The sequence below is a fragment of the Capra hircus genome, chromosome 15 (assembly GCF_001704415.2).
Source record: "Capra hircus breed San Clemente chromosome 15, ASM170441v1, whole genome shotgun sequence".
NCBI lineage: Eukaryota > Metazoa > Chordata > Mammalia > Artiodactyla > Bovidae > Capra > Capra hircus.
Window position 1 is genome coordinate 47,015,309 of NC_030822.1, and position 26,638 is coordinate 47,041,946.

Sequence of the window (26,638 nt, forward strand, 5' to 3'; positions counted from 1 at the left end):
ACATTGCAGACGGATTCTTTATTGTCTGAGTCACCAGGGAAGCCCTCTTTGAGGTCCCCATTAACCCTACCACAGAGGCCAGTAGACCTCAGGGTTGGATCACCTCAGGCCAAACAATTTACAGGGAGGGAGTGCAATCCCACCCATCAGCAGATAATTTGATTAAAGCTATACTGAGCAAGGCCTTGCACACCAAATCAAGACTCAGTTTTTCCCACTGCCAGTCCCTCCCATCAGGAAGCTTACACAGCCTCTTAGTTTCCTCTATCGAGGGCAGACAGAGGAAGCAAGAACCACTATCTTACAGCTAGAACAAAAACAACATTACAGAAAGTTAATCAGGATGAAAAAACAAAAAGTTATTTCCCAGATGAAGGGACAAGATAAAACCCCAGAAAAACAACTAAATGAAGTGGAGACAGGCAAACTTTCAGAAAAAATTCAGAATAATGACAGTGAAGATGACCCAGGGTCTAGGGAAAACAACGGAGAAGACACAAGAAATGTTTACCTAAGACTTACAAGAACTAAAGAACAAACAAACAGAGATGAATAATACACGAGAAGGAATCAACAGCAGAATAACAGAGGGGGAAGAACATATAAATGACCTGGAGGACAGAATGGTGGAAATCACTGCCACAGAATAGAATATAGAAAACAAAGAGTTTAAAAAAATGAAGACAGCCTAAGATACCTCTGGGACAACATTAAACACACCAACATTTGCATTATAAGGGTCCCAGAAGGAGAAGAGAGAGAAAAAGGACCTGAAAAAGTATTTGAAGAGATAATAGCTGAAAATTTTCCTAACATGAGAAAGGAAAGTCAACCAAGTTCAGGAAGCACAGAGAGTCCCAGGCACGGTAAACCTAAGGAGGAACACATCAAGACACAGTAATCAAACTGACAAAAATTAAAGACAAAGATAAGGCATTAAAGGCAACAAGGGAAAAATGACAAATAACATAAAAGGGAACTCCCATAAGGTTCAGGTGATTTCTCATCAGGAACTGCAAGCCACAAGGGAATGGCATGATGTACTTAAAGTAATGAAAAGGAAGAACCTACAACCAAGAATACTCTACCCAGTTAAGAGTGAAGTAAGCCAGAAAGAAAAACACCAATACAGTATACTAACACATATATATGGAATTTAGAAAGATGGCAATGACGACCCTGTATGCAAGACAGGCAAAAAGACACAGATGTGTATAACGGACTTTTGGACTCAGAGGGAGAGGGAGAGGGTGGGATGATTTGGGAGAATGGCATTCTAACATGTATACTATCATGTAAGAATTGAATCGCCAGTCTATGTCTGACGCAGGATACAGCATGCTTGGGGCTGGTGCATGGCGATGACCCACAGAGATGTTATGGGGAGGGAGGTGGGAGAGGGGTTCATGTTTGGGAACACATGTAAGAATTAAAGATTTTAAAATTAAAAAAATAAAAAACTAAAAAAAAAAAAAAAAAGACTCTCATTCAGATTTGATTAAAGCCTTCCAGACAAGCAAAAGTTAAGAGAATTCAGTACTACCAAACCAGCTTTACAATGCTAAAGGAACTTCTCAAGGTAGGAAACACAAGACAAAGAAAAGACCTACAGAAAATAAACCCCAAACAGTTGAAAAAATAGTAACAAGATCATCAGTTCAGTTCAGTCGCTCAGTCATGTCCAACTCTTTGCGACCCCATGAATCGCAGCACGCCAGGCCTCCCTGTCCATCACCAACTCCTGGAGTTCACTCAGAGTTGCGTCCATCGAGTCAGTGATGCCATCCAGCCATCTCATATCCTCAGTCATCCCCTTCTCCTCCTGCCCCCAATCCCTCCCAGCATCAAAGTCTTCTCCAATGAGTCAACACTTCGCATGAGGTGGCCAAAGTACTGGAGTTTCAGCTTTAGCATCATTTCTTCCAGAGAAATCCCAGGGTTGATCTCCTTTAGAATGGACTGGTTGGATCTCCTCGCAGTCCAAGGGACTCTCAAGAGTCTTCTCCAACACCACGGTTCAAAAGCATCAATTCTTCGGCAATCAGCCTTCTTCACAGTCCAACTCTCACATCCATACATGACTACTGGAAAAACCATTGGAAAAGACTCTGATACTGGGAAGGATTGGGGGCAGGAGGAGAAGGGGACGACCAAGGATGAGATGGCTGGATGGCATCATGGACTCGATGGACGTGAGTCTGAGTGAACTCCGGGAGATGGTGATGGACAGGGAGGCCTGGCATGCTGTGACTCATGGGGTTGCAAAGAGTCAGACACGACTGAGCGACTGAACTGAACTGAACTGAACTGACTAGGCGGACCTTAGTTGGCAAAGTAATGTTTCTGCTTTTGAATATGCTATCTAGGTTGGTCATAACTTTTCTTCCAAGGAGTAAGTGTCTTTTAATTTCATGGGTGCAATCACCATCTGCAGTGATTTTGGAGCCCAAAAAAATAAAGTCTGACACTGTTTCCACTGTTTCCCCATCTATTTCCCATAAAGTGATGGGACCAGATGCCATGATCTTCGTTTTCTGAATGTTGAGCTTTAAGCCAACTTTTTCACTCTCCACTTTTACTTTCATCAAGAGGCTTTTTAGTTCCTCCTCACTTTCTGCCATAAGGGTGGTGTCATCTGCATATCTGAGGTTTATTGATATTTCTCCCGGCAATCTTGATTCCAGCTTGTGTTTCTTCCAGTCCAGCGTTTCTCATGATGTACTCTGCATATAAGCAGAGTGACAATATACAGCCTTGACGTACTCCTTTTCCTATTTGGAATCAGTCTGTTGTTCCATGTCCAGTTCTAACTGTTGCTTCCTGGCCCGCATACAGATTTCTCAAGAGGCAGGTTAGGTGGTCTGGTATTCCCATCTCTTTCAGAATTTTCCACAGAACTGTACAAAAAGGATCTTCATGACCCAGATAATCACGACGGTGTGATCACTCATCTAGAGCCAGACATCCTGGAATGTGAAGTCAAGTGGGCCTTAGGAAGCATCACTACGAACAAAGCTAGTGGAGGTGATGGAATTCCAGTACAGTTATTTCAAATCCTGAAAGATGATGCTGTGAAAGTGCTGCACTCAATATGTCAGCAAATTTGGAAAACTCAGCAGTGGCCACAGGACTGGAAAAGGTCAGTTTTCATTCCAATTCCGAAGAAAGGCAATGCCAAAGAATGCTCAAACTACCGCACAATTGCACTCATCTCACATGCTAGTAAAGTAATGCTCAAAATTCTCCAAGCCAGGCTTCAGCAATACGTGAACCATGAACTTCCTGATATTCAAGCTGGTTTTAGAAAAGGCAGAGGAACCAGAGATCAAATTGCCAACATCCTTTGAATTATGGAAAAAGCAAGAGAGTTCCAGAAAAACATCTATTTCTGCTTTATTGACTATGCCAAAGCCTTTGACTGTGTGGATCACAATAAACTGTGGAAAATTCTGAAAGAGATGGGAATACCAGACCACCTAACAAGAGCATACATACTGATAATTACCTTAAATGTAAATGGATTAAATGCACCAACCAAAGGACACAGACTGGCTGGGTGGATGAAAATATGTGCATGCATGCACCTGCACTTACCACATCACTCTGCTCGATCCCTGCCCGAAATTGCATGTAATTATTCTATATTGTTAGGTTAATCAAGCCCCCATTATGGCTTGCAATTTTAATTACCTTTTTATTTTTTGTCTGGCTACTGATTGTGAAAACTGATAAACGTCTTTTACTATTGCGAGTATGCAACTATTACTCACTTAATACCATTGTATAATGGTTGGTCAACAGAAAAATAACAGAATTCTGTATCACCAAAACTACCATTTAATGGGAAAAAACTGTAATCACTTTTTAAAATCCAGATGTATCAGAATTACCTTGGCATTTTTTGAAAAATACAAATGCCCAGATACCGCTTTTTTTTTCCTCCAAAGCTCCAGATATCTTTCTAATGAATAGCCATGTTTAAAAAGAATTGGGCTATATGATGATCTTTTTTATCCAGTTTCACTTTTTCTTTTTCATGTTTAGTGCTCCCATTTCATTTAGTTTATGTTTTCCAATTTTTCCATCTCTTTTTTAAAATGTTCTTTCTCAAGCCTTTATCAAGTGTAGTAAAGCTTTTATATACATACATATAAACAATATGTATAACATATACCTCAGAAAACTTGCCAATTTTTGCCTAACTAAAAAATTTGACATTTTGACTCCACTTCACTTCGTATAAATAGAATTCTAGATTTCTAATTAAAAAAAAAATAGATATGCAACAAGCAACAATGATTTACTGCATAGCACAGGGAACTATAGTCACTATCTTATAATCATCTTTAATGAAAAATAATTTCAAAAATACATATACATATGTATAACCAAATCACTTTGCTGAAACACTGCAAGTGAACTGAACTTCAATAACATATATAGTATGAAAAAAAAGAATACCCTCCTATCTAACTGATTCATGGAGGGGGAAAAAAGCCTCATAATTAAAAAAAAAAAATCAAGTACTTTGGTACTAGGCACTATACAAATCTATCAAAGACCAAAAAAAAAAAAAACACACAACACAGTGTTCAGGGATATGGTTGGTTGGAGTACCACAGAAGTAGAATGCAAGTCACATATGGACTTTAAAATTTTTATTGCCACATTAATTAAAAGAAAGATGAAATTAATTTTAATAAACTTTAATCCATTATATGCAGAATATTATTATTTCAATAGATAATCAATATGAAAAATATAAATGGGATATTTTACTAAGGACTATCTTATCATCCTTTGCAACTTTTCTATTTTTAAAGTATATAATTTCCAATTAGCCTTTTACAATTAGAAAACTTAACACTTCATAGAGAAACATGTTCACAACTGATCATGTTCACAGGATACATTACAAAAGGATTAAATATTTAACTGTTTAAAAAAAAGACAGAATCATAGGGGGCTCCCCTGGTAGTCCAGTGGTTAAGAATCAACCTTGCAACACAAGGGACACTGGTTTGATCCCTGATTCAGGAAGATCCCACATACCATGGAGCAAGTAAGCCCGTGGGCCACCACTACTGAGCCCACGTGCTTCAGCAGCTGAAGCACGAATGCCTAGAGCCTAGGCTCTGCAGCAAGAGAAGCCACTGCAATGAGAAGCTCACACACAGCAAGGAAGAGCAGCCTCCACTTGCCACAACTAGAGAAAGCCTGCATGGTGCAAAAAGACCCACAACAGCCAAAAAAAATAAAAATAAAAATAAAAAATCTTAAAAAAAAAAAAACAAACTTAAAACGTAGAATCATAAGACTGAAGAAACACCGAATTCCTACATAACATCAACATAAGACAGGGTGCTGTTAGTAATATGATTCAAAAACCTAGAAGTCATGAGAGAATATTTAAATACGTATTTAAAAAAAAACTTTTATTTGTCATTCAAGCACCATTGAATTTATTCATCTTTTCAATAAATATTCACTAGGTGTATGTTATGCACCAGGCACTGTTCTAGGTGCTGAACAATTACATAAAAATAACATAACCATTAAGAATGTCAATGAAAGAACAAACTGGGGGAAAATATTTGCTACTTATATCGCATAGAAAGAACTATTTTCATAACATAAAGCTCATAAAGAAAAACAACCTTATAGGAAAATGGACAAAAAGTTTGAATAGGCTGGTCACAAAAAAGACACTTACCCTTATTCATGTTGAGGTAATAGCAATTTTATACTAAACCTAATTTTATATCAAACTGATAACAAACACACGGAGGGGAAAACAATTCATCATACCAAAACTTGTTAGATACATATAACAGCAGATAAAGGGAAAATTATTGTTTTAAATGATGCTAGAAAAGTAGCAAGGTGAAAACTTAATGTACAACTGAACTGAACTGAGACAGCACAGAAAGGCAAGAAAAAGAAACACGACAGGATCAAAGAGGAAGAAACAAAATACCGTTTTCTGATAAATCAACAAATCCAAAGAATATGCAGGTAACTAACAGAATTACATGCTGGAGCTTAGCAAGGTTGCTGGAAATGATATTGAAATTAATTATATTTCCATATACCCACAAGGAATGGCTAGAAAAGGCAATTTTGAAAAAAGCAGTATTTATACTAATAAGTTCACACACATGAAACCCACTAATAATATATGTAATTCACAAGTTGTAGGGAAAATTATAAAAGTTTACTGACAAATATTGACTATTTCAATGTAACGGGTATTATCTCATCTTTACAGATTTGAAGACAATTTTATAAAGATGCCACTTCTCCTGAAACAGATTTACAGGTTCAATGCAGTCCCAATCAAAATGCAGTCTGTTAAATAAAAAATTTGACAAGATGATTCCGAAATTTATACAGTAACCAAAAGGGTCAAAAACAGCCAAGACTTTCTTGAAAAAGAACAAAGTGAAAGGACTTGCGCTATCCATTAAAGACTTACTACAAAGCTCATTTTACTAAAGATAGTATGGTATTTATGCAGGAAGAGATAAATCTAAATATCATGTTAAGAGCCCAGAAACAGACACACATACACAGATGCCTGATTTAAAAAAAAAAAAAAAAAAAAAAAGAGACATTTCAGAGCACTAGAAAGAACTGTCTTTTCAATAAATGGTGCTAGAAGAAATGCAGGAAAAATGATATGGACTCCTCCTGAACTCCTTAAGCAAAAAATCAACTCAAGGGAAGCCAAATACCAAACTTTGAAAGGAAAAACTATTAAGTTTTTAAAATCAGAGAAAGGAAAAATTTCTTAAGTAAGATACAGAAAGAACAAACCACAAGGAAAAAAAGTAATAAATTTGACTATAGTAAAATCCAGGCCTTTCATCCATCAAGACACCAAGGAGATCTGTACACCTGAAACTAACACAACATTATAAATCAACTGTATTTCAAAAAAAGAGAGAATGATAAAAACAAGCCACAGAAAGGAAAATATTTTTAACATGCAACCAAAGGACTCAATGGAATAGGAAATGGCAACCCACTCCAATATTCTTGCCTGGAAAATTCCAGGGACAGAGGAGCCTGGCCAAATATAGTCCATGGGGTGGCAGACAGTAGCACAACGACTGAGTGACTGAGCACCCAAGGACTCAAATCCTGGATTAAATAACTCTGACAAATTAAAAAGAAAAACAGATGATCTAAAAGAGAAACAGGCAAAGACAAAAACTTCATGAAAAAGAAATCCAAAAACCAATAAATACATGAAAAAAAGGTTAGATCTCAGGAGTAAACAGGGAAATGCATATTAAAACCTCAGTAAGATACCATGACTCATACATAAGCCTGGGGGAAAGGTTTAAATCTTATAATACTAAAGTGATAACAAGAATGTGAAACAACGGGAAATCAGACACTTTGCTAGGATGAATGTAAATTGGTACAGTTGTTTAACAAAACATGGATCATACAGAAAAGTTGAAGATACCCTTACTCTAAGGCCCAGCAATTACATTCCAGTGTATATATCTTAGAGTAACTCACACATATGTGCACAAAATATATGCATAAGAACTTTAAAATAACATGGTCCATAATAGCCCCAAACAGGAAATAACCACCCTAATTTTCACCAATCCAAACATGGATGAAAGAGAATACGTTCATGGTCTGTTTCTACTCACATCACTCTGAACACCAAATATGTGGGTTTTTTTTTCCCACTCTGAACAGTTCTCCAACTCTCCATACACCAACCAGCTGTTCTACAATTCAGTTCAGACACCACTTACCAGAGTTAATGTCAGAATCCACAGGTTTACAGGCACAGTAGTTCCACAATGATTGCAGAAGTCAGTTTCAAGTACTGGATTCCGAGGTTACCCACATTATTGTTCAGCCTAGGTTCAAATCAGGGGTTCCCAGGATCCCACCTCAGGTTTGATAAATTGCTAGTAAGGTTCACAGAACACAGGAAAACAGCTTACTTATTTCCATTACCAGTTTATTACAGAGTAAACTATTCAGGAACAGCCAATGGAAGAAACGTATAGGACAAAGTTGGGGGTAGGGAAGTGCTTGAAGGTTCCATGGCTTCTCTGGAGGTACCATGCCCTGAGCACCTCAGTGTGCTCATTAACCTGGAAGCTCCCTGAACCCCATCATTTTAAGAGCTTCTTAGTTCAGTGCAAGTCACTCAGTCGTGTCTAACTCCCTGTGACCCCATGGGCTGCAACACACCAGGCTTCCCTGTCCATCACCAACTCCCAGAGCTTGCTCAAATTCATGGCCATCAAGTTGGTGATGCCATCCAACATCTGATTCTCTCTCTGTCATCCCCTTTTCCTCCTGTATTCAATCTTTCCCAGCATCAGGGTCTTTTCCAATGAGTCAGTTCTTTGCATCAGGTGGCCAAAGTATTAGCGTTTCAGCTTCATCATCAGTCCTTTCAATGAATATTCAGGACTGATTTCCTTTAGGATGGACTGGTTGGATCTCCTTGCAGCCCAAGAGTCCAAGGGACTCTCAGGCGTCTTCTCCAACACCACCGTTCAAAAGCATCAATTCTTCTGCTCTCAGCTTTCTTCACAGTCCAAAGCTCACATCCATACATGACTACTGGAAAAACCATAGCTTTGACTAGACGGACCTTTGTCGGCAAAGTAATGTCTCTGCTTTTTAATATGCTGTCTAGGTTTGTCATAGCTTTTCCTCAAAGGAGCAAGCATCTGTTAATTTCATGGCTGCAGTCACCATCTGCAGTTATTTTGGAGCCCAAGAAAACAGTGTCTCACTGTTTCCATTGTTTCCCCATCTATTTGCCATGAAGTGATGGGACTGGATGCCGTGATCTTAGTTTTTTGAATGTTGAGTTTTAAGCCAGCTTTTTCACTCTCCTCTTCTCACTTTCATCAAGAGGCTCTTTAGTTCCTCTTCACTTTCTGCCATAAGGGTGGTGTCATCTGCATATCTGAGGTTATTGATATTTCTCCCAGCAATCTTGATTTCAGCTTGTGCTTCATCCAGCCCAGCATTTTGCATGATGAACTCTGCATATAAATTAAATAATCAGAGTGACAATATACAGCCTTGATGTACTCCTTTCCCAATTTGGAACCTGTCTGCTGTTCCATGTCTGGTTCTAACTGTTGCTTCTTGACTTGGATACAGATTTCTCAGGAGGCAGGTAAGGTGGTCTGGTATTCCCATCTCTTTAAGAATTTTCCACAGTTTGTTGTGATCCACACAGTCAAAGGCTTTGACATAGTCAATAAAACCGAAGAAGATGTTTCTCTGGAACTCTCTTGCTTTTTCCATGATTCAAAGGATGTTGGCAATTTGATCTCTGATTCCTCTGCCTTTTCTAAAACCAGCTTGAACATCTGGAAGTTCATGGTTCACATACTGTTGAAGCCTGGCTTGGAGAATTTTGAACATTACTTTGCTAGTATGTGAGATGAGTGCAATTGTGTGGTACATTCTTTGGCATTGCCTTTCTTTGGGACTGGAATGAAAACTGACCTTTTCCAGTCCTGTGGCCACTGCTGAGTTTTCCAAAGTTGCTAGCATGTTGAGTGCAGCACTTTCATAGCACTACCTTTTAAGATTTGAAACAGCTCAGCTGGAATTCTATCACCTCCACTAGCTTTAGTCATAGTGATGCCTCCTAAGGCCCACTTGACTTTGAACTCCAGGTGCCTGGCTCTGGGTAAGTGATCACACCATCATGGTTATCTGGGTCATAAGGATCTTTTTTGTATAGTTCTGTGTATTCTTGCCACCTCTTCTTAATATCTTCTGCTTCTGTTAGGTCCATACCATTTCTGTCCTTTATTGTGCCCATCTTTGCATGAAGTGTTCCCTTGGTATCTCTAATTTTCTTGAAGAGATCTCTAATCTTTCCTATTCTATGGTTTTCCTCTAATTCTTTGCACTGATCATTTAGGAAGGCTTTCTTATCTCTCCTTGCTATTCTTTGGAACTCTGCATTCAGATGGGTATTTCTTTCTTTTTCTCCTTTTCCTTTAGCTTCTCTTCTTTTCTCAGCTATTTGTAAGGCCTCTTTAGTCAACCATTTTGCCTTTGTGCATTTATTTTTCTTGGGGATAGTCTTGATCACTGCCTCCTGTACAATGTCATGAATTTCCATCCATAGTTCTTCAGGCACTCGATCTGATCTAATCCCTTGAATCTATTTGTCACTTCCACTGTATAATTGTAAGGGATTTGATTTAGGTCATACCTGAATGGTCCAGTGTTTCCCCCTACTTTCTTCAATTTAAGTCTGAATTTTGCAATAAGGAGTTCATGATCTGAGCCACAGTCAGCTCCTGGTCTTGTTTTTGCTGACTGTATAGAGCTTTTACAGAGATTTTATTACATAGGCATGGTTGATTAAATCACTGGCCATTGATTAGTTCAGTTTCCAGCTGTGGAGAGTCCTTTCCCAAGAGGTCAGGGGGTGAAGCTGGAAGTTCCAACCCAGCAGTCACACTTTGGTCTTCCTGGCAACTAGCCCTCATTCAGAAACTATCCAGGGATCCCAGACAATAGTCATCTTATTAGTATACAAAAGAAAATCATTTGGAGATTCCAAGAGTTTTAGGAGTTGCATGACAGGAACTAGGGACAAAGACCAAATATTTACTTTTCTTTATATTGTAACTCATTCAACGGCATTCTGTACATCAGTGCCAAAGAATGAATTAGAACTGTAAAAAAATGGGTAAGGGCTTCTGTGGTGGCTCAGAATCAGTTGGTAAAGATCTGCCTGTAAAGCAGGAGGTTACCTGCAATGTAGGAGATCTGGGTTCAATCCCTGGATAGGGAAGATTCCCTTGAAAAGGAAATGGCAATCCACTCCAGTACTCTAGCCTGGAAAATCCCATAAGAGAAGAGCCTGGTGGGCTACAATTCATGGGATTGCAAGAGTCAGACAGGATTAGCGACTTCACCACCACCATTGCTAGCTAGGCATTGTACAAGGTGCAATGGATATAATATGAAGACGCACATGAGAAATACAGTCCCTATCTTCAAGGAGCAATAGAATTAAACCCAAGGCAAGTGTAGCCAATGTCACAAGAGTCTATAAAAACTGTGAGGGAAGGAGTTCTGTGAGAGTGACAGTATAGCTGACCTCAGAACAAACTCTTAAAAAAAAAAAAAGATAAAACTTAGAAACATAATGTTAAACAAAGTGAAAGTGAAAGTGTTAATCGCTCAGTCATCTCAACTCTTTGAGCCCACCAGGCTCCTCTGTTCATGGGATATCCCAGGCAAGAATGCTGGAGTGCATTGCCATTCCCCTCTCCAGGCGATCTTCCCAACCCAGGGATTGAACCCAGGTCTCCTGCATTGCAGGCCTGATTGTTTACCATCTGAGCCACCAAAGAGGCAAAGGGAGAGACAAAAATACAAAAATTTCATCCATATAAAGTTCAAAAACATGAAAAACTATACTGTCTAGTGTTTAAGAATGCTTACCTAACAGCGTAACCTCAAAGAAAAGGAAGAGATTATCAAAAGTTAGAATAGTGGCTACTCATGGAGGGACGGAGAGATTTATAAGGGAGAACACTGGGGACTTCCAGAATACCAGCAGTAGTTTAGTCTGTAAAGTCACAACTGGTTACACAAGTTTGTTTTACAAGTACTATTTATTTGTTAAACAATCATAGACGATTTGTGAACTTTTTTCTGTTATTTCACAATAAAAAGGAATCCACTTCCCACATATTTAAAATATTGAACTTTTCTTTTCTATATTATACATGGTATGTGAAAAATAAAGAACATCTGCATTATGAATTGCATGTGAGTTTTTTCCTTACCCCCACACAGCAAATTATGTGAACACAAGAAGTTCACCTTTTTAGCGATGCCATAAACACAAAAAATAAAAGTAACAGCTATACTATCCTTTTTCATTTGCCAATCTATTAGGCTAAATTAATGCTACTGCTCTAAGTCATTAAGGGATATGGGGAAAGTGTTAAGGCATAAAAGAAAACAACAAACTATAAAATATGGTTTCTCAAATTTTCACCATCTGTGAATCACTTCATAGGCACTGCACACATAATGTGATCAATGCATTTAAAAAATATTAACTGCATTTAAAAACACACTGTAAGATATTCCTATCAGTGAGAGGGATGACTGTATACCCTCACCACTGTATGCACATCCAGTATATTTATTTTCTTCTTCTTTGAATTAAACTACAAAATCTTAATTCAGTTATAGCATGTCAGGAAGGCAGCAATGTTTGGTGGTGGCTCTATGAAATAGTTATGGATATGTGTATAAAATCTTAGAGGCTCTACTTTCAAGTATTTCTGAATTTAGGCATTTCTTCATTGTATTCTTGCTACCATCCTAGACCAACCATCATCTCTTGCCTGCATTAGAGAAATAGCCTCCCAATCTTTCTCCATCACCCTTCGATCCTACCCCTTCACACTATTCTCAACACAGCACCCAGAATGATACTGAAAAAGGTCATCTCACCCCTATGCTGAGAACTTGCAGTTGTTCCTATCTATCTCACTCAGAGAAAAGATAAAATCTTTGTAAAAGTCCACTAGGCACTCTAAAATTTAGTTACCCTATTTCTTCTCTCCTAAAACTCACCTCTCTGCTACTGTCACACTGGTCCCCTCGTTCCTCGAATACATATGCCTCTTACTCAGAGCGTTTGCTCTTTTGCTTCCTCTGACTGGACTGTTTTCCCCTGGAGAGCTGAATGGCTCCTTCTTCACCCCCTTCAAGTCTTCCATCGAGAAGGTAACATATGATTAAAGTCTTCCCTGATAACCTAGTTATAGCCACAATGTTCTCTAACTCAACTGCCTATGCAGCTTACTTATTTTTTTCTTAGCACATAGTACCATCCAATATACTGCATATTTTACTTATTTTATTATCTATGTTTCCCCACTAGACTCCAAATTTCATGAAGCTGGAATTTAACTGTTGGATTCACATTAGTATCCCTAAGCACCTAGAACAGTCTTGGAACAAGCAGGAAGCAGTTCTTCACTGGGGAGTGTCTTCGGTATTCTGTAACATACTCAAGAGTACACAAAAATATACTCAAAACAAACATTTTATATCCACTCTTGTTGCATTTGTTTTCATTTAAAGAAAAAAAAAAAAATCATCTCAAATGTGCCAAATAACAACCATGAATTTCTTTCTCTGAGGGAAGAAAATCATGTGTACACATTTTCAGAACTGTTCTTCAGAGCCACATGCTTTTTAGACAGACTGAAACACATTATTATTTTAAGTACATGTGGGATACACCGTTCATGTCTGCTTGCCGACTTAAAATACTGGCCTTGGGCTCATCAGAGCAATTCAGAGATGACCTTTAGTTGTTATCTATGTAAAACTAAAGGCCTGAAGTCATGAAAGTAATTGAGACTGCACGGAGATAATGTACAGGGTAAAAACAGAAAAAGAGAAATTATGAGGGCCACAAATACTTAAACAGAAAACAGAAGGTCCAAAGAAAATAACAGACAGGTGTAAAGACTGGTAACAGAAAAATAAGGGAACAGGATGTCCTAAAATGGAGAAGCTACAGAGACCGATACAGGATGAGGACTGGAAAAACTCTAGATTTAAGACCTCATGTGGGATTATCTTAATAACTTTACTGATATGTAATTGACTTATAAAATTCATCCACTTAAAGCATATATTCAGAGTTGTGTGACCATCACCACGATCAGACTTCAGAACATTCTCATCACCCCCAAGTGTAACTCTTACCCATTAGCAGTCACTCATTTCCCACTCTCAGACTCTCATCAGTGATTTACACAGATGAAAACTGAAAAAGTAAGGAATTACACGTAAAAAGGGCATATTCTTTGACAGTAAAGGGAACTAGGTAGATAGGAGGAGGTGTCAGGAATGGCTGTTGAAACTGGGAAGCGATTTCAACATCTGGTAGGTTGAAGAGGATTCAGGGCACAAAGACTGAAAGGCACAAAGACTGAAAGGCACAAGAGATAGAAGATAAATATTAATACTAGCTCAGACACTGGGTGCAGATGAATAAGAGAATCACAAGACAGATGCATGGGTCTGACTTGCAAAGGAAGAGTTACCTTAGCAGACTGAGGTGACAGAGGTAAGGAATTACTAAGTGAATACCTAAAAATGGAGGACTGGGAAGAGCCAGTGATAGAAAGTAGACTCAGATGGTAAAGAACCTGCCTGCGGCAACCCAACCCAGTATTCTTGCCTGGAGAATCCCATGGACAGAGGAGCCTGGTGGGCTACAGTTCATGGGGTCATAAAGAGTCAGACGTGATGAGCGACTAACACTTTCACTTTCATCTAGACCTTGGTAGGGTTTTAGATATTTCAAGCTTTACTATTTTAGAATGAATGTCATAAATCTGTAATATCAATTTTCTCTAATAGAATACACAAAGTGGCAAGAGACTGTCACTCTCACCCCAACAATGAAAAACAAGCCAAAAATGCTTTAAAAAAATAGCTTTAAGACATCAGAGTAGAGAACATTAAACAACCAAATGAATTAAATTCCAGAAAGTGATAAACCCTTCAAATCAGGCCCATCAGCTACTCTCAACCCTAACACAGCAGGAAGAGAAGGAATTACCTGTAGACAGGATTAAAGTGAAATAAGCCAGACTTGTAACAATCACATGGAGGCTAGCATGACAGGTTAGAATTCAGAGGCGTGATAGAGGCAAGGCAGAGTGGTCTATAGTACTAGATAAAGAATTACAAGAAACTCCAGACATGGAACAAGCCTATACCCACTCATCAACTCTTTCCCATGGGGCTTTACTGCACTGCTGGGAGCAGGACAGAAAAGGTGAAAGAGATCCCCTGGTGAGGTGTGTGGGCCTCCTTGAGGTACAAGGCAGCCACTTGCCAAAAAGGACTAGGGAGGTGAGCAGAAAGAAACCCATCAGAGCTCTCCAAGTTTCCAGCTACCGATGGCTCTGGACATGGCAGAGAGCTAAGAAAAAGCCCTCCAAGGCATCCCAGACTTTGACATACTCTAAGACAGCTGCCCTCCAGAAGCTGGGATAATGGAAACAAAGCAGAGATCCAATGAAATACAGAAAGCAGGACTAGAAAACAGAGACTCCCAGCAACCTAATCAGCTGGCAGCAAGGCTACAAAACCAATCTCTGAAATCAAGTCAATGCTCAGATCTCAAATGCTACTCAAGAGAAAGTTATGATTCTGCCCCAAACTATTTCAATGCAGTGGTGAACCAAATCAAATTAAAAGCTGCAACAAAGCACAGACCCCTCTGACTTTTAAATCAGACTATCAATTTAGTGGCCTGACAGAATAAAGAGTATTTTGAAGGCAAATATTAAGTAAGTAATAAATTTCAGGATCCAAATTTAGATAAGCTGTCTGGCATATAATCAAAGATTACAAGACAAACAAGAAAATGTGGCCCATGGAAGAGGCAGTCAAAATAAGCAGACACAGATAGGCCCAAATGTTGAAATTGTCAAATGGGAACTTTTAAAGTAATCTGGATGAAAATGCTAAATTTAGCAGAAAAGGTAGATGATACACACGAAGTAGGGGAGAATTTCAGTGGAATAATACCAATCATTTTTTCTAAAAAAAAGGAAGAACCCAAAAAATATATTAGGAAAGAAAAATGTATCAGAAATGAAGAATTACATGGACTTAAAAACAAAGATGGAGGAGCCTGGTAGGCTGCACTCCATGAGGTTGCTAAGAGTCAGACACGACTGAGCGACTTCACTTTCACTTTTCACTCTTATGCATTGGAGAAGGAAATGGCAACCCACTCCAGCATTCTTGCCTGGAGAATCCCAGGGACGGGGGAGCCTGGTAGGAGGCCATCTATAGGGTCGCACAGAGTCAGACACAACTGAAGCGACTTAGCAGCAGCAGCAGCAGCAACAACACAGAAGACTGGTAAACTCAAAGACAAATCAATAGAAAATATTCCAACTAAAAGAGAAAAAAAGAGGAGGAGAAGTAAAATAGCATGCCTGAATTCTACTGTACAATTTCAAATGGTCTAACATACCGACTCTTTGCGACCCCATGGACTGTAGCCTACCAGGCTCCTTCCATGGGATTCTCTAGGGAAGAGTACTGGAGTGGGTTGCCATTTCCTTCTCCAGGGGATCTTCCCGACCCAAGGATCGAACCGGGGTCTCCTGCAGTCCAGGCGGATGCTTTAACCTCTGAGCCACCAGGGAAGCCCTAACATACATGTAATTGGGGGCTTCCCTGGTAGCTCAGACGGTAAAGAATCCCCCTGCAATGCAGGAGACCTGGGGTCGATCCTTGAGTTGGGAAGATCCCCTGGAGAAGGGAATGGCTACCCAGTTCTCTTCTCCAGTATTCTTGCCTGGAGAATTCCATGGACAGGTGAGCCTGGCAGACTACAGTCCATGGAGTCGCAAAGAGTTGGACACAACTGAGCAACTTTCACTTCACATGTAATTGGAGTCTCAGGCAAGGAGAGACTGAACAGAACAAATATTTGAAGAGAAAATGACCAAGAACTTTCTATAAGTGAAGCAGGTCATCAGTCAAATTTAAGTTGAGTGATGCCCAAACAGGATAAAAACATACCAGAGAATTAACCTAATGGGGTTGCAGAGTAATGAAGATTAAACTACTTGAAAGAAATGGTTTCAGTTTTTACTAACATTGGTGGGGTTTAGGTCAACTCAATATAGTTACCTACAGAGCCTGTTCCTAAAGAAACCAGGGGAGGTTTCAATAATAATTTCCCTTGTACAGTTTAATCATTTTTCTCCAAATTTAGATAACGTTAAATGTGTAGAGTTATATTTCTAGGTTTAGGGTATGCAACAATCAAACTTCTTCATTTCAACCTAACTTAATTTTACTCTGTAGATTTTTAGTGAAATGTTTTTTGATAAAAATTAAGAATAAGTTAAACCATCAAGCTCAATTCCTCTCCACCTAAAAATCTTCTCTAAAACAAACAAAAAAACCCTAACATTTCCATCTGCCAATATGAACTTTTATAGTTAAACTTAATATACCTCCAAGGAGGGGAAAACCAGTATACTCAATTATTAGATTAAGAAACTGAAGGTGTGTTTTATGCAGAGACATTCATGTGATCTGATTTGCACTGTTCAAAGATCTCTATTTGCTCTGCAAAAAACAGATGTAAGAAAAATAAAAATGGAAACCAATTAACAAACAACTGAACTGGCACTGGAAATAAGTGGCTTCTTTTAAACAAATGAAAATAAGTTTAGATAGTAAATAAAGTGGGGGGGAAAAGTAGTGTGATAGAGAGTGATTTAGATAGGGGATAATATTTTTAATAGTGGAATGAGGGAAAAGATGGAACTGGAGCCATAACCTGGACATAAAACAGTGAAGTCATGGGGAAAAGCTAACAGTCTTCCCAAGGTTCTCCACAAGTTTAAAGATGTACAGCTTAGCCTGGATCTTGTATTCTTTACCCTCTATACCACACTTACAATTATGCTTTGCCCTAAGATTGTAAGCAACTAATAAAGGGCTTAATTCTTCCATTTTGACAAAAAGCAACAGCTACACTGGAGTCTAATAAGCACTAGCAGTCATTATATCACCTTCAGCCCTTAGCAGCATTCTACACATAAGAGATTCACAATCAGAGCATTCACCCAGAGCAACTTTCTGTATCTGCATACGTGTGTCACTGTATGTGTTTGGGAGGGGGACAGAGAGGGAAATACCGTTAATAGCAAGAGGTCCTGTACAAAGACATTTTATTGACAAAGCAGTTTTCAATCTAACCCAGAATCCCAACAGCAGTACTGCTTTGTGAAGATAATTAGTGAACTCTGGACTACTTTATTGTTCATTCATTTAACATGAATCATTAAATATACTCTGACATTACCCCAATTCCAACATGGCAAATAACAGTAAGCTTTTTGTGTTGTTATGGTATATGCTTCCATTTCCAACATGGTTTAAGGCAGGAAAAAATACAACTGAGAACCCCCAAATAAGGAATAATAATAATGAAAATGACATGAATACTTCTGAAATTTTTCTCCCAAACTGTTAATTTCTATGGCTAACAAAAACTTGTTTTCACATGACATCAAATGCATGAAACTTACTAGTTTTATAAAACAAAAGTGATAATGAAGAAGAAAAAATGAATTAGCATTTTTTTTGAGTAGACCCAAGCTCAAATATCATACCTCCTTCTTATTAACTGTGTATTCCTACATAATTTACTTAATCTGCCCTTTTCTTCATTTTCTCATATGTAAAACACAGATACAGTGTTGTCAGGATCAAATAAAATAATATACAAACAATAATATTATATACATATATAATGTATATAACAGGCATTTTAAAAATACATTACATCTGTTCAAATATTAGAACAAAGGTAGCTTAGCTTAGTTCAGCTACCTCAAAGGTAGCTTGGGAACTTCCCTGGTGGTCCAGTGGTTAAGATTCAAAAAAAAAAAATGCTGCTTATTGCTAATAAGCACATGAAAAGATGCTCAACATCACTACTCATTCAGTTCAGTTGCTCAGTCGTGTCTGACTCTTTGCGACCCCATGAATCCCAGCACGCCAGGCCTCTCTGTCCATCACCAACTCCTGGAGTTTACCCAAATGCAAATCAAAACCACAATGAGATACCATTTCACACCTACTAGAATGACTATAATTTTTAAAAAGGATAGATAATCAACCAAGACCTACTTATATAGCACAGAGAACTACACTCAATATTTTTTAATAACCTATAAGGGAAGAGAACCTGAAGAATATACATATGTGTGTGTGTATAACTGTACATTGTTACTTAGTCGCTAAGTCATGTTTGACTCTTTGCAACCCCATGGACTGCAGCCCACCAGGATTCTCTGTTTATGAGATTTTCCCAGGCAAGAATACTGGAGTGGGTAGCCATTTCCTTCTCCAGGGGATATTCCCCAACCAGGGATCAAATCCACGTCTCCTGTGTTGGCAGGCAGACTTCTTTACCGCTGAGCCACCAGGGAAGATAACCACATACACCTGAAGTTAACACAAGATTGTAAATCAACTATCGTTCAATATAAATAAAGAAATAAAGGAAAAGAAGCACTGACAAGGATATAGAGAAACTGAATCCCTCACACTTTGCCAAAAGGAACATAAAATGTTGCAGCCACATTTTAACACTTTTTAAAAAAATTGAAGTATAGTTGATGTATGATATTACATAAGTTACAGGTATATAATACAGTGACTCACAATTTGTTTTTTTCCTAATTTTTTTGGCCCCAAAATCCGTGTGGTCTGCAGGATCTTAGTTCCCTGACCAGGGACTGAACCCGAGCCCTCAGCAGTGACAATACAAAGTCCAAACCACTGGACCACCAGAGAAGTCCCCACAGTTTTTAAAGGTTATACTCTACTTATAGTTATTACAGAATATTGGCTATATCCCCTGTATCGTGCAATACATCCTCATAGCTTAGTTTATACATAATAGTCTGTACCACTCAATCCTCTACCCTCATGTTACCCTTCACCACTTATTTGTTGTCTGTACCTGAGTCTGTTTCTTTTTTTGTTGTATTCAATAGTTTGTTGTATTTTTAGATTCTACATTTAAGTGATATATATGTGTCTTTCTCTATCTGATTTATTTCACTTAACATAATATCTGCCAAGTCTATCCATGGTGTTACAAATGGCAAAATTTCCTTAAGTCCAAGTAGTATTCCATGGTGTGTGTACACACACACATACACACACAGACAGTATCTTTATCCATTCATCTGTTGACTGGCAGTTGAGGTTGCCTCCATATCCTGGCAATTAAGTAAAGTCAAAGAGACAGAAAAGTAGATTAGCAATTACCAGGAGCGAGGAAGAAGGGGCGGAGAAGGCAACAGCAACCCACTCCAGTACTCTTGCCTGTCAAATCCCATGGACGGAGGAGCCTGGAAGGCTGCAGTCCATGGGGTCGCTAAGGGTCGGACACGACTGAGCGACTTCACTTTCACTTTTCACTTTCATGCATTGGAGAAGGAAATAGCAACCCACTCCAGTGTTCTTGCCTGGAGAATCCCAGGGACAGGGGAGCCTGGTGGGCTGCCATCTATGGGGTCGCACAGCGTCGGACACGAATGAAGTGACTTAGCGGCAGCAGCAGCAGGAAGAAAGGGACTGGGTAGTTACTGCTTAACGGTACAGAGTATCTGTTTGGGGTGATGATAAACTTTGGAAATAGAAAGTGGTGATGGCTGCATTAACATCGTAAATATAATGTCACTGAAATATACACTTAAAAATGGTTAATTGACAAATATTGGTATATATACTTTACAATAAAAAGTTATTAGTTACCTTGACAGAAACCTTCACACATCTTCCACACAAAAAACTTAATTCTAGAATCTTGTTCTTGACAGTTAGCAAATATAGTTTACATACATAAAAAGTAATAGGGGAAACCAGGTCCAGAGTTTGTTGGGATTCTCTGTACTATCTTAACAATTTTTCTGTAGTATAAAACTGTTATAAAAATTTGGCTTTTTGTTGAAAGGGTATACTGAATCTCAAAACATGCTAAGTGAAAGAAGACAAATTCAGAAGGCTATAGGTTTAGGATGATGTCAATTTTATATGCCATTCTTGGAATGCAAAACTATAGAAATGAAAGAGAAAAATCAGTTGCTGCCAGAGACTGGAGGGTGAGTGGGAGGGACCAATTTACAAAGGGCATAAGGACACTTTCTAAAGTGATACAATTATTTCACATTTTAATTGTGGTAGAGGCAGTTACATACTGTCACTATTTCCTATAATTTATAGCGTTGTACACCCAAAACAGATGCATTTTACTATAAGTAAATTATATATTAATAACTATCTTTAAAAAAAAAACCTGAACAGCTACAATCTCATGTCATGTATTTTAATATAGGCAGAATTCTAGTCTGATAAATATCATCCTGCAATCTAGTCAGATGAAAGCAGGCTACATTCTCAAGCCAAAGTGTGCTTTGCTCAATCCATGTACACACTAAACAAAAAAGAAAAGTCAGAACAGTTATAAATTACATTATGAACACATATAAAGTGATTTAATAAATCAATCTGGTTATGGCTTCTCACAGCACTATGGTTTTGATCACAGGTAACTCCTTCAGAGTTTATGGGGGCTGGGGTGGGGTGTATACCTGCTTTGCATGATTTCCAAAACTGCACATAAAACATTTGGACAAGTATTCTCCCATTCCCTAATTAGACAGGTATTCGTGCTTAGTCGCGCAGTCATGTCCGACTCTTGCGATCCGGTAGACTGTAGCCTGCCAGGCTCCTCTGTCCATGGGATTCTCCAGGCAAGAATACCAGAGTGGGTTGCCATTTCCCTCTCCAGGGAATCTTCACAACCCAGGGATGGAACTCAAGTCTTCTGCACTGCATTCAGACTCCATACCAACTGAGCTACAAGGGAAGCCCCATGGGATGTATCTCTCCCATCAACATCCAAGTTCTTTCCCCACCTCACCAGAAGGTAAGTATCCCTTATCTTTGACTTCCTTCTATTGTCTCTTCTCATTTTCCCCACCCTTTTATCTAGAAAGACTGTCTGCTTTTTCCTCTCACTCCACAATAGAACTTGAACAATACTTAACATCTTCCTGTTTCTCTCAGCATTTTCTGAAAGTAAATTGTCAATTTCAGTTTTTTTAATAGGAAAATACTTCTAAAAATTACCTGATTCAATTAGAATTTCTCATACTGCAAATTTTTAAACCAATTCTCCTTTATGAACACTGCCTATTCTTTTCTCATGGTAAAATTCTTATCAAATCCCTACTGATTGATTTCACAGTAGGAACTCAAATTACTCTGCTGCTCATTAGTCAACAACCTCACTTTCCATACTCTTAGCCATGTCTTCCACACTACTCAAGCCACAACAAGTTTAGAGCACGTGCTAAGATTTTCTGAATCTTCCAAATAATATAAAAATTCTGACCACTGGCCTCTACATATTTATTGCAGATGTCTATTTATTCTCATCTCCTACTTCACCTGTATTGTTTTTATCTTTTTAAATGAGCCATGCAAATCCTTCCTTAAAGCTAAATTTCTTCTCTTATCTAAGTTTTCCCCAAGTTGTTCCCTGAACACTGAAATAGCTCTGTCCTTGACACTTCATCACTTTCTTCCTACAATAATAGTTTAAAATCTAAATTCTTTGCTCAAAATAAAAACTCTTGCCTAGTTAACTCTCTTCTATTTAAAGAGTGTGTGTGCGCTTAGTTGCTCAGTCACATCCGACTTGCGATGCCACAGACTGAAGCCAGCCAGGCTCCTCTGTTCATGGGATTCTCCAGGCAAGAATAGTGGAGTGGGTTGCCATTTCCTTCTCCAGGGGAATCTTCCCAACCCAGTGATCAAACCCAGTTCTCCTGCATTGCAATCAGACTCTGCGAGGGAAGCCCAATTTTAAGTGTAACTAAACCATAGTGGTAACCCACTCCAGTATTCTTGCCTGGGAAATCCCACGGACAAAGGAGTCTGGGAGACTGCAGTCCATAGTGCTGCAAAAGAGTTGGGTACGACTTAGCGACGAAACAACAATACCATCCCTTACATTCTTCTTTCCCATCAATAATATTTTAATAACTAAACTACTTTCTGCTTCAAGGCAGGAATTACCCAACAATACACTCTGAAATCTGTTAAGGGCTATGTATCTAAACACTCGAGCACCACAGAAGAGACGCAGTGAAGAGAACTCTAGGCTTACCATTGTAAGACTGCTACGTTCAAGCAGTATCTGTGATGTATTATCCAAGACAAGTCACAGCTTCACTGGGTCTCCTTTTCCTCTTCAAGAAAATGGAAAAAAAAAAAAAAAAACAAACCTGCCCTATTTACTTCACAGAGAATAAGGCTGGTGGAGGGGGAGAATTACAGGCTCTATAGTCATCAATCAACACAAATGTAAGGACGTTATTTACTTTGTCATTGTTAGTCATAGTTATCATGACTAAAATAAGCCTATGTTTTTTTTTAAAACCAAACTCAATGCACAACAAATTAAATGAATCAGCGTTGTACATCATTTATTCATCAATAATCTAACTTTTGTATTATAAGACTAATGAAAGCTATGTGTTTAACAATAGGGTTGTCAATTTTATAGTATATTAATTCATTCTCAAGGGGAAAAGATAAATACTCTGCTAGAAAATTGCCTTCAAATCTATTAAAATCAAGAGTGTTTAAATACCCCATTCACTTTTGTACCCAAATAGCTGAATTTTAAAATTTAAGAAATTCTGGGCTTCCCTGGTGGCTGCTTAGTGGTAAAGAATCTGCCTGCCAATGTAGGAGACACAGGTTCAATCCCTGGTCCAGTTAGACTCCACATGCTGCAGGGCAACTATGCCCGTGCGCCACTATTGAGCCTATGCTCTAGACCCCAGGGCTGCAACTACTGAGCCCATGTGCTGCAACTACGGAAGCCTATGTACCCGAGAGCCCATGCTTAGCAACAAGAGGCCACTGCGATGAGGAGCCCCTGCACCGACACTAGAGAGTAGCTCCCACTTGCCGCAAATAGAGAAAAGCCGGCACAGCGACAAAGACCCAGTACAGCCAAAAATAAACAAATAAAAACATTTTTAAACTGTTTTTAAGAAATCCAAAAAGTTGTTTAAAATTGTACGAATCTCCATTTTAACTGCCTAAAATGTCCATGTACAGTCTCTCATTGTGTTTTGAATGCATCACTTGTTATAAAGAACAGACTACAGAGACCAAGAGAGATACAAAGTATACATAAAAGCACAAAAAAAAGATATTTCAAAATGTGACTGCACCAGACTCAGGGAAAACAGTCCCAACAAAAACTCTATGAACAACCAGAACGATATCCTACAGCAAATCATTTTCAAGTATAATTCCAATCTAAAGGCATGTATGAATACTATCAAAAGGAGTAGAAATTATAAAGACTACATTTATACAATTCTTATAGGAGTTGTTTTTCCTTTTCAAGCAAGAATCCAAGACAGAAAAGCAGAATTTTCATACTCTTGAACTGTATTGTCCAGTATGGTATACGCTAAACACAAACAGGGCTTCCCAGATGGCTCAGTGGTAAAGAATCCACCTGCCAATGCAGGAGACGCGGGTTCAATCCCTGAGTAGGGACGATCCCCTGGGAAAGGAAATGGCAACCCACTCCAGTATTCTTGCCTGGGAAATCCCATGGACAGAGGAGTCTGGCAGGCTACAGTCCACGGGATCCCAAAAGAGTCCGGGGCAAGGCTCATCAATTAAACAATAAACACAACAGCTAGTGAGAGCTTGACAAGTAGTTAGTCCAAAGTAAGATGTGTTCTAAGTGTAAAATGAACACCAGATTTCAAAGATTAACCAAGAAAATGTAAAATATCTTACATATGTGGCTCTCATTTAATATTTCTACTAAACAGCAGTGATTTAGACGTAGTCCAACTCTCACATGAAAGAAACAAGATACCAGAGGTATTAAACAGCTTGGTAGTATCTCAGCAGGGTCTGGAAGCTGATAAAGTGTAACTTTCCCTCATTAATAAAAAGAATTCATCCTTTAAGACTCAATTTGAGCACCTCCATCCTCATCAGATGCACTCATTCTCTCTCCATCTCTCAGGCCAGGTGATCACATCATTCTTAGTATTTTGGATCCACCATCCTTACATGCCATTATAACCATCCTGTTATAATTTGTGTTTGTCTCCCCAGATGGACTAGAGAACTTATTGAGGACTGCAAGGAGATCCAACCAGTCCATTCTAAAGGAGATCAGTCCTGGGTATTCTTTGGAAGGAATGATGCTAAAGCTGAAACTCCAGTACTTTGGCCACCTCATGAGAAGAGTTGACTCTTTGGAAAAGACTCTGATGCTGGGAGGGATCGGGGACAGGAGGAAAAGGGGATGACAGAGGATGAGATGGCTGGATGGCATCACGGACTCGACAGACATGAGTTTGAGTGAACTCCGGGAGTCGGTGATGGACAGGGAGGCCTGGCGTGCTGCGATTCATAGTATCACAAAGAGGAGGCCATGACTGAGCGACTAAAGGGAACTGAAGGTCCTAGTGGCTTTGTGACAACTGAACTGAACTGCACTGACTATCTCATTCATTTTTCTATTTCTGGAACCACTGCTGTACCAGGCACCCTGCAGGCCCTCTGGATACAACAAGATCTTCCATAGGATGGACTTTTAGCCTTAGTCAGGTACAACAAATCAAGTAAATGAACTGTACTGAAACATTCACCTTTATAATTTACATGCCTTAAATTATTTTTCGAATATGGCAAATACAATAAAATGGGTAATTTATACTATCAAAGAAACACAAGTTACACAGCATAAAAAAATTGCTTCGCCCTGTTGCTCTGAAAAATTTGGTCAGATGCTCTGATAAGAACTCTGAACTCTTGGGAAATTCAACATTCTTGGTTAGGTATAAGTTCATTTACTGAATGTGCTTACTAAGTGCAAAAACACTGGGCTAGATTAAAGAACTATTCCTGGACATGGGAACTGATGTAGCAATCTTCAATTAATTGAACATTTTAGAATCATTTACAGGAGAAGGAAGAAACAATGAATCATATGCTTAATATACAACTAATTATTACATAAAGTTATAGTTTCTAGAATTCCTAAATGCAAGCAGGCCAACTTTTATATCCCATGAAACAGAAAAAACTGTAAAACCTATGGATGAAAACAATGTACATATATTGCTTGCCAAGAAAAACTGCCAGTGACATGCATACAAAACATAATCACAACAGACTTTCATAAGAAAAAACTGGTTTGTAATCTATTAATTTGGGCAAAATTAGGCAAGCTCTACATGTGCTTTGTACCTATGTAAAATCACTCTTGAAATAGGTTTGAGTTAAATAATCCAGTCAAAATGCTTTTCAGTACTTAAAGACTATCATAATATTAAACAAGCAGTTATCTTCAACAGTACAGACCTCAACTAAAGCACTTCGGTCTAATTTGCTCCCCTGAATAAGAGCATCAGCCCTAGCCCTGGCTGAGAGGCGTCCTATGTGGAAACTTAACCACAAGCCAAGGAGGCAAAGGTACAAAGTCTAGCCTGGAATCAGTGTTCCTGGATCTCCCTACAGCCTTCCTCCTTTTCATAATAAGTCTCCACCACTCTTCTAAGAATAGCTTTCTTTTTTCTGAATCTCTTCTAATCTGTGGCTTTGCTGCTCCAATGTTACACAATTTTTCCAACCACATCTTTCTGCCTGACACCCACCTGCAAAGATTTTGGGGTACTGCTTTAATAAATAATCTTGTTCAAAGACAAAGGTCTCCTTCTTTACACTCAATTCAACACCCACTGTTCAAAATAAAAATATAATTACAACCTGAACTTCCATCAGACTAACAGAAGAACTAGCACAGGCTCCCTCTTCCACGTTCCTTATCTCCAGACTCTACTCCTTACTTATTTTCCTCCTTTCTCATTTCCCTCCTCAATGCCTGCTCCACCCGCCCCCCAAAAAACTCCAAAGCTGCAGAATCTCGTTTTTAAAGCCAAACCATCTAACGAGGAAAATA

The 26,638-nt window shown here is 38.8% G+C and overlaps 1 protein-coding gene across 1 annotated transcript in view; it reads right to left on the reverse strand.

The window, feature by feature from the left end:
- PIK3C2A (phosphatidylinositol-4-phosphate 3-kinase catalytic subunit type 2 alpha) overlaps nucleotides 1–26,638 on the reverse strand; it is a 113,226-nt gene that overhangs the window by 85,768 nt on the left and 820 nt on the right. The gene's annotated exons all lie outside the window — the stretch shown is intronic.